At 44.5% G+C, this 8,719-nt stretch overlaps 1 pseudogene; it reads right to left on the reverse strand.

Annotated features, from left to right (window-relative positions):
- LOC118718589 overlaps positions 1-6,142 on the reverse strand; it is a 19,499-nt pseudogene extending 13,357 nt beyond the window's left edge.
- Between the last annotated feature and the right edge of the window lie 2,577 nt (positions 6,143-8,719).

The following is an 8,719-nucleotide window of genomic DNA, read 5'->3' on the forward strand; positions in this document are numbered from 1 at the left end:
CAAGGAACTAGCAGGCAGATTCCTTGTATTTGACATAGTTTTGTGGTCATGAAGCCAAGGGTGTTTTGACTGGAGGGAGAAAGTGTTTGGGATAATTGGCGAATGAGAATAATTATAATCTGGTGCTAGCCCTTACATCCTAAATAGTCTTACAATGGAATTTCAATAGGAAATTATCTCAATTCATTTACATCTCCCATACAATGTAATTAATTACCACAGTGTAGCTAATTGTGCACTGACTACCTTCAGGACATATTGAAACAAAGACTAAATTCAATCCTTACAAAGGTTATCTTATATTTGAGTTTCCATATATTGTGCTGAAATTTGTTTAAAGTAACATTAAATATTGTGTTATTAAACAAATCCTCTTTTTTTTTTTTAAGGGAAATGTGGCTGAACTCAACCAGGGTTTGAGCAGCAGTCTGAAGACCAGTCTGAATTTTGCCACTCATCAGGATCTAGACTTACCTCTCCATTCAGGAAAAAGGGAAGAAATGAGTGTAATGACTTCCTACTTCCATGATTTCCATCTCTTTCCCGCATATGTAAACAGAGAATTTTGACAAACCAGCCTTTACTGTCTGAGAATACACACTGAGTGGCCATATTATTATGACCATCCCATCATTACTTCGTTGGGCCACCTTTGCCTTCAATACTGCAGTGATTCTTCTTGACATTGACTCCACGAGATGTTGAAAGGTGATGAGAGGAATCTGGCACCATGCCTGATGAATAGCACTGTCCAGTTCTGTGAGATTTGATGGTTGTGGACCCAGCTGTCTGATGGCTCTTTAACTTCGTCCCACAAATTCTCAATTGGATTGAGATCTGGTGATTGCAGGGGCCACCTAAGCAAGATAAAGTCTCCCTCATGTCCTTGAACCCACTCCTGCACAATACGAGCACCGTGGCATGGCACCTTGTCTTGTTGGAAGAAGCCATCTCCATTGGGATATGCCATCAACATGATAGGATGAACTTGATCAGCAATGATACTTAGGTATGTTGTGCTATTCAGAAGTTGTTCCACACAAATTAAAGGGCCCAAGTCATGCCAGGAAAACATTCCCCAAACCATAACACTGCCCCCATCATCTTGAAGGGTTGTACTCATTCATGTGGGTTGCATGCTTTCATGCTATTTCTTTGAAATTCTCACTCTGCCATTGGCATGATGTAACTGGAAACGTGATTCATCAGACCACATGACTTTTTTCCAGTGCTCGACTGTCCAATCCTTGTGTTCCTGTGTGAATTGGAGACGTTTTATCTTGGTAACTGCCGAAACCAAATGTGTTGGAACAGGACTTTGTCTTCCATATCCCATACGATGCAGTTATGGCTAATGTGCCTATCAGGTGGTCATAATAATCTGGCCACTCAGTGTATATCCCATATGTAAGGATGAACAAAAGGTTTATTTTTATCCATTGTTCAACATAAAGTAAAAACATATAATTTTGAAGCAACAGTAAATTCCACTTAACTAGAACCAACAACAACCTAAAAGAATTGCAGATCTATGACTGGGCCCTGGTTCAGAGAGTCAGACAGGCAAGACAACATGGAAGCCTTCTCCTAGTCCCCCACAGGCAAGAAGCTGGAACAGGTGTGGTTGGGATGTGGTCATCCTGGCTTAAGGAGAAGAGATGGAGAGGATAATCTGGAGGTGGGAAGGAGGGGAAGGGAGAAGGGAAGTGCTGAGGAGTGAACAGAGAAAGAAAAGCAGAGGACAAGGGCAAGAGGAATGCGATGGAAGACAGGAGACTGGAAGAGAGAAGAGAGCGAGAGAGGAAGGATGGTCAATAGAAATTTTGATATTTAAATAGAAATATCAACTACAGTAAATTGGTCACAGGTTGAAAAGAGGAAAAAATGAGATAAAGGTAACAAAGTTTTGCCACCAGGATCCCAGCAGGATCCTGTTAGTGCAGGTCCCTGGCTTATCCTGGCCCCTGCTGGTCCAGCAGACCTGGACAGCACTCCTGGCTCCTGGTCCCAGAGGATGCTGGGAGCCCGGGACCCTAGCCCACATGGGCACCTGCCTGTTCCAGCAGCCCCTGGTGGCTCAGTAGCTTCCTCAGCTCCAGGCTCCAAGAGGCTCCCCTTCCCCTGGAACCAGGGATCCAGTCCATCTTGGCACTGCCAGCTTCCACCATTCCAGGGGCCATTATGGCCCAGATTTCCAATGGGCTCCCACATACCAGGCTGCAGGAACATCCCAGCACCTCCAATTCTGGACCCTGGTCAGGGCTGGAGCTGAATTAGCTCAGATGAGTTAGCTAACAAGTAAAAGAAACACAACACCGGCACATGCACACACACACACACACACACACACACACACACACACACACCAGAATGTGAGTGCAAAGAAGGAAACTGTGCAATCTGCACCGGCATAGGCCTAGCTGGCATGATGCTCAGTGGAATACGTAATAGACAGACACATCCTGCATGTTCTCACATGTATGTGGAGTGTAAAAAGGAAACAGAGAGTAGACAGGTAGTTACCAGGAATGGATTGGGGGAATGAGGAGACTGTGGTAAAAGTGTCAGACTTTCAGTTGTAAGATGAGTAAGTTCTAGAATCTCCTGTTCAGCATGATGACTACATTAACAACTACTTATTGTATTCTTGAATGTTGTTAAAAGAATAAACCTTAAATATTATTGTCACATACACACACAAAAAAGAAAATTATGTGAGGGCATGGAGGAAGGTGTTAATTAACCATATTATGTGTGGTTTTTTGTGTGTTTTTTTTTTGCCACATATACATGCATCAAATTATCATATTGTACACCTTAAACTTGATATTATTACATATCAATATCTCCATAAAGCTGGAAAAATTTAAGAGCTATTACTATACTTAAAAAGCAACAACAAAATATATGTATGTAAAAAGGCACAAATTAATGAGAAAGGAAAAAAAAAAGGGGGTGGGACACAAATAAAGCAAAGTCTAGAGCCCAAAATCAGCAGACGTGGAGGAGCCTGTGCTAACATGTCTTGGGAGATTTTATAAAGATAGAAACCAATTGACAATTTTGTCTCATTCTCATAAGAAAATAATTGCTAGTATGATTTTAATGTTTTTGGAGCTGAGCTGAAATTTTCATGCAAAATATATCAGGCTCCTGATGCCCAGAATTGCAGAGCTAGACAGATATAGGAAATTTCACCAGTTTCTGGAGACTTCTGCCCTGAGATGATGGTTTGATCAGCGTTGGCTCCCTCTGTCAGCTCGCCACCTCCATGGATGTGCCATGAGGGGCTGCTGTAAACACCTCCCACCCCCAAGTGTTCTCTGGGTTCTCAACAATCCAGCTTCACTCATGACCCTCACACCATTGGGCATGCTAACTACACGATGCCAATTTTTATTTTCTTTATATATATTTTTTTTGCTAATCCTCACCCAAGGATATTTTCCAGTGATTTTTTTTTAAGAGTGGAAGAGAGAGAGAAAGACAGAGAACCATTGATGTGAGAGAAACATAAATTGGTTGCCTCCTGCACTAGCCCTGCCCAGGGCCTGGGTCAAGGTGGAGCCTGCAAACAAGGTATGTGCCCTTGACTGGAATCAAACCTGAAACCCTTTGGTCTGCAGGCCAACGCTCTCTCCACTGAACCAAACCAGGTAGGACCCATGGTGCCATCCTTTAAATGAAAGAGGAAGCAAATAAGGTTGTGAGAGAAATAGGCTGGGCTTCCAAAGCAGGGTCCTCATCCTCCAGTGAATGACTTTTTATACCAGTGGATACCATTTGGTCTTCTGGATGCAGCCATTTATTTCTCAGATGGTGCTCTGAGCATGCTCATTTGCATGTGGTTGATATGCACTGTGCCCTCTGAAAAACCTGCTGGCCTTCTTCAGCATTTGCCAGAGTAGCCTGTCTTTCTGTTGGTGAAATCTCACTCTAATGAAATGGCCTCTTCAGCAGCAAATTACACAGAGCAGCCTTGCCACGTCCCTTCCAAGGTTTTTAATTCATTTCTATTCATTTTGCTCCGGACAGACACCCACTACTTAGTCTTAATTACAGAGAATGGGTCTGTAGATTCACATGGACAGGTTTCAATGAGCTTTAAAATGCTCTCTCCATGACATCCAGATGCCCAACTGCCACAGAATTTACCAAATAAACCCCAGAAAATGTGCCCACTCCTGCATGCGGATTTGAACACCAGCCATTGCCTTCGGCTTCAGAGCCCAGGAAGGCCATCTGCTCGGCGGGAGCCCCAGTGGCTGCAGTTTACGCCACTTGGAGGCAATGGAAGGGAAGTCTCCCTGGACAGCTGACATGTAGGAAGTCATAACTTCGATGTTTTCAAGGTAGATAATAATTTAAAGACAAAATTAAGACATTTTAAAATATTTTAACATAATCATCAGCCCAGAATTGGGAAAAGCATAATTGAGCTTTTTTTTTTTTTTCTCTCCCACCAATTTCAAAGAGCCCAACAGCTTTGGCTTATTCCAAACCAAGAATTCCATTTAGAGCAAATGCCTTCCAAAAGAGCTGTTTGAAGTTATGATTATGGAACGCCTGCTATGAGATACCTTGGTCATCTGTGTTACATATATGGACAGAAAAGCATCCCTGTGGTGCCTTAATGATTAAGGAATGTATAAAAGGGTTGTGGCATTAGAAAGGTTGAGAACCACTAATTAAAGTTTGTTACCAATTTAACCAAACACAAAAACTATTGCAAAAGAAAGTAAATTATTATAATGTCAATTCCTTAAACACCCTCTAATTCCATCTCAATAAATATGACTTCCAAATTGATTTGTTACACATTCCGTGACCTTGGGGTAATTAGTTGACCCTTTTGTTCTTAATCACCCTATCTTTTCTACCAAATATGTGCATTAGATTATTTGCATTTCTATGGCATATATGTTAAACTATATAAATACAAACATACATGTAGATATGTGAAGTTGATTTACAATTTGCTAAGCATCGTCTTTTGCAACTACGTAAAAAAACTTACTTAGCTTCAGGAAGCAATTTATAAGGAGGCTCATCTGTCAAATCATCTCTACCTTTTTTTGAAGTGGTTTGGCCACATGGAGGTGAACTTCTCGCGTGTGTGAGTTGGTAGAAGGAGCGCCTCCCTTACAGCACTGCCATCCTTTCTCCAGGTGTCCTTGCCCTGGATGTGGGGCACCAACTCAGTGAGCAGTGTTCTCTTCATGTCTGTGTTAGCCACACCCAGCCAGAGCCCCACAAAACATACTTAGGATATGCTTCCGGAATCCATGCTAAAGTAAATAAACAAAGTCCTCTGTTGTCATCCTCTCTCTACTTAGACACAGTTGAATGGGGGACAGAGAATACATTGATTTGGGATAAGTAGAATCCCGGTTTGAATTCTAAATAGAGTGGGACAGAGCAGGACGCCCCCAATGTTAACATGTGTTAGAATACTCTGAGACCTTCTGGAAATGCCTTCAAGATGATCCAGCACCTGTTTGGGACCCACACTTCCTGTAGCAACTCACCAGCACACATGACACCAAGAATTGTTTCCTTAGTTAAAACAGCCTGCACCTAAAAGCAGCCTGTGCCACCGGGCTCTTCAAAGAACACTTACTTAAAGATTTTCTCAGTATTTAATAAGTTTCAGATTATTTATTCATACACTTGGAAACACAACCGAGCACCGTGTAGATGTGGACAGAAGAAGACACAAGCAGATAGGAAGTTACATGAACTGCGTGTGTGTGTGTGTGTGTGTGTGTGTGTGTGTGTGTGTGTGTGCTGTGCGCTGTGTTCATGTCATTCCAGGACGGAGCTGCTGTTTCCCAGGAGGACACAGAGTGAGCCAGCGTGGTCACAGCAGAGCCGCACCAGCCTGGTATCTGGGGGAGTTTATGGGGTTCTGTGTTGGTGAGGTTGACTGCTCGCCTGTCCATTCCAAACCAAGTGATAGAATAGAAAGTGGAAACGGGCTTGTTTTGTTGAGATTATGTTTATCTTGAGCAGCACCTTCTCTGCGATGTGATGGGCCATTCAGGGCAGAATCCACCTGCTTTGGAGTCAGCTGTTGGCTGTAACCGCTGCCACACTGCATGGCAATGCTGCGGGGACAGGTGCTGGGTAAGCAGATGCCCATCTTACGAGCAGACATGTGACTACATGGGTAAACATCGGAAAGCCAGTGGCATTTGTTTTGATGGAGGGGAAGTGTGAAATGTGAAGGAAATGGCCATTCAGTGAAAGCACCCGGCCGGCCTGCTTCTCTGCGGTGGAGAACAGGGATGGGTAAGAGGCGCCTCCCATCACCCTCAGCCTCAGCCCCAGGCGCCATCCTGAGAAACCCAGTTCCTGGATTCTCTATATTTCTGGAACTTCTTAATGTTCTATTTTTACATCTAAAAGTGAATACAAATGACAAGCTCTGTCCAAAATGGATCTAATTAATGCTTAAATGTCAGCACTTTGGACATGTCTAATGATGTCTATATTTGTCTACACCCTGCTGTCATCAATAGAAAGACTTTCAAAGTGACACATATTTCTATTTTCTCCAAGAGAAGGGAAGCCAACCATAACATGCCAGCACTTGGACACACAGCCTGAGCAAGCCCTGGGGGCAACAAGCACCAATGTGGTTGGCGCCGGCACACGTGACGCCTGAGTCCCAGGAGCCCAGGCGGGTGTGAGCAAGGCTGGCAGCTGTCACTGCTGTGTGCACTTCATAAACACGCAGGCCTGGCATGTGGGCCCGTATGTAATGTCTGTGGAAGCAAGGCCCGGAGCATTCTCTGCAAAGCGCCAGGAGCAGCTATGGACTATGAAAGGGGCTGCAAGTGGGGCGCTGCTTTCTGTGTCTCCACCCCCGCCCCTCTGCTCCCTGGCCCGTTCGCTCCCGTCTCCCCAGCACAGCACATGGGGCACAGCCGTCCAGGGAGAGTCACCTGCCCTGTGGCTAAGGAAAGCAGCTTAAACTTCTGTTGTGAAGGGACCATCATGGACTTGGAAGGCTTCATTTTGCATTTATAAAAACCTATTTGGAAAATTCCATTGATAAGTGTACAGTGTATTAAGTTTGTAGTCCAAGGCATCTAAATTATTATGATTCTTTTCATCTTCAAGCCACATACAATGCAAGTAAAGTGGGAGAAAAATTCCAGAATAAAAAGTATACACAAGCAAGAAACCTTGAGTTCTGCAGACCAGCGTCCTTGGTGGCACTGGCAGCGACACAGTCTGCTCTGCCCAGCAGCAGAGGGAGGGGCTGGGATGGAGGGTAAGATGTGAAGCGTATACTAGCAGATTTAATTAATATATTTGTGCTTCAAAAACCAGGTACATTCTCATGCAATCCAGCTCAGAGAAAGCCATTTGCTCTCTCTCTCTCTCTTTGCATTCTAACATTCAATTACATTCTATCTTCAGTAAAACTTGATAAAATAAAACAATAAAACAAACAAACAAACAAACAAACAAACAAACAAAAACCTTCTGGATTCCTCAGGGCCGATGGGAACGAGTTCTGGATGTTGAGGACACAGCTGAGCCCCTGGTTTGCCTCTCTCCTAAGCACGGTGTTGAGCTCCTGCCCCTGGAGAAGACAGGCTCCTTGGGGTTAACCTGAGGGTGGGATAACCTGCGGGGGTGGGCGCAGAGGGTGCTGGCAACGTCAGCTGGCAGAGGGCGTCAGGACGGAGCTGGCCTCACTGGACCCTGCGGGGCCAGGTCTGTGCACAGACGCTGGACAGTGAACCTCAGATGCGCACAAGGCCAGGGCACTGCAGCTGCGGCTTCTGAGACAGCAGGTCTGGAAAGGAAGGCTGAGGAAGCCAGGAAAGGAACCCCCCTCTGAGCAACCTTCCGGATCTTGTGAAGTAGAAGGGGAAGAAGCCTCTTCAAAATGCCCAGGTCCTTCCCTGGCCCTCAGACTGCTGTCTTGGCTCACACTGACTCCCTCCACCCCGCCCTGCCCTCTGCCGGGCCTGGTGCCCTAGGAGGACTGTGCCATGGTCAGCATTTCCCTTAGAGTAGGGGTGTCGAACTCAATCAGAGAAGGGGCCAAAATCTAAAATCCAGCCTAAATCGCGGGCCAAATGGTTTACTGAACAGTCATAAACTGTCATTGTGATGGAAACGCAGCGGAGTGCAGTGATGACAGCGCGGTGCGGGCCACATTGCAAGGCCTGGAGGGACGGATTTGGCCCGCAGGCCTTGTGTTTGACACATGTGCCTTAGAGAGAGAACAGGCACAGCTAAGCAGAGCGAGGGACTCTCAGTGGGGTGTCTGAGATGGCCATGCCTGTGTCCGCGATGCCTGCGCCTCACCTGCAGATCAGACATACTCTCTCAGCCAGGCAGACTGAGGACGCCCCTTTAGCTGAGCATTACTTTTACTCTGTGGTCAATTCAGCTGAATACAGCCTTTAATTTCTTTTTCTTTTCTTTTTTTCTGATTGAATCTTTGAGTTGATAGCATTAAACATTTTTATCCATTTTTCAAAAGCCAGTTATAGACTCAAAAGCAATTAAATATTTTAAAGTAGGTTAGGTTAATCAGATAACTTATGAACTAAATTTTAGACTATTTTTATCTACTGTTAGAAAAAAAGTAAAAATAAGTAGAAAGACAATATATTCCCATGAGAGAAACAATGTACACATTTGGTAAATTAAAGACTAAAATATAAAGGCAGACACATCCAGATATAACCTGTCA

Source organism: Pipistrellus kuhlii, unplaced genomic scaffold (assembly GCF_014108245.1).
Source record: "Pipistrellus kuhlii isolate mPipKuh1 unplaced genomic scaffold, mPipKuh1.p scaffold_m20_p_14, whole genome shotgun sequence".
Taxonomy (NCBI): Eukaryota; Metazoa; Chordata; class Mammalia; order Chiroptera; family Vespertilionidae; genus Pipistrellus; species Pipistrellus kuhlii.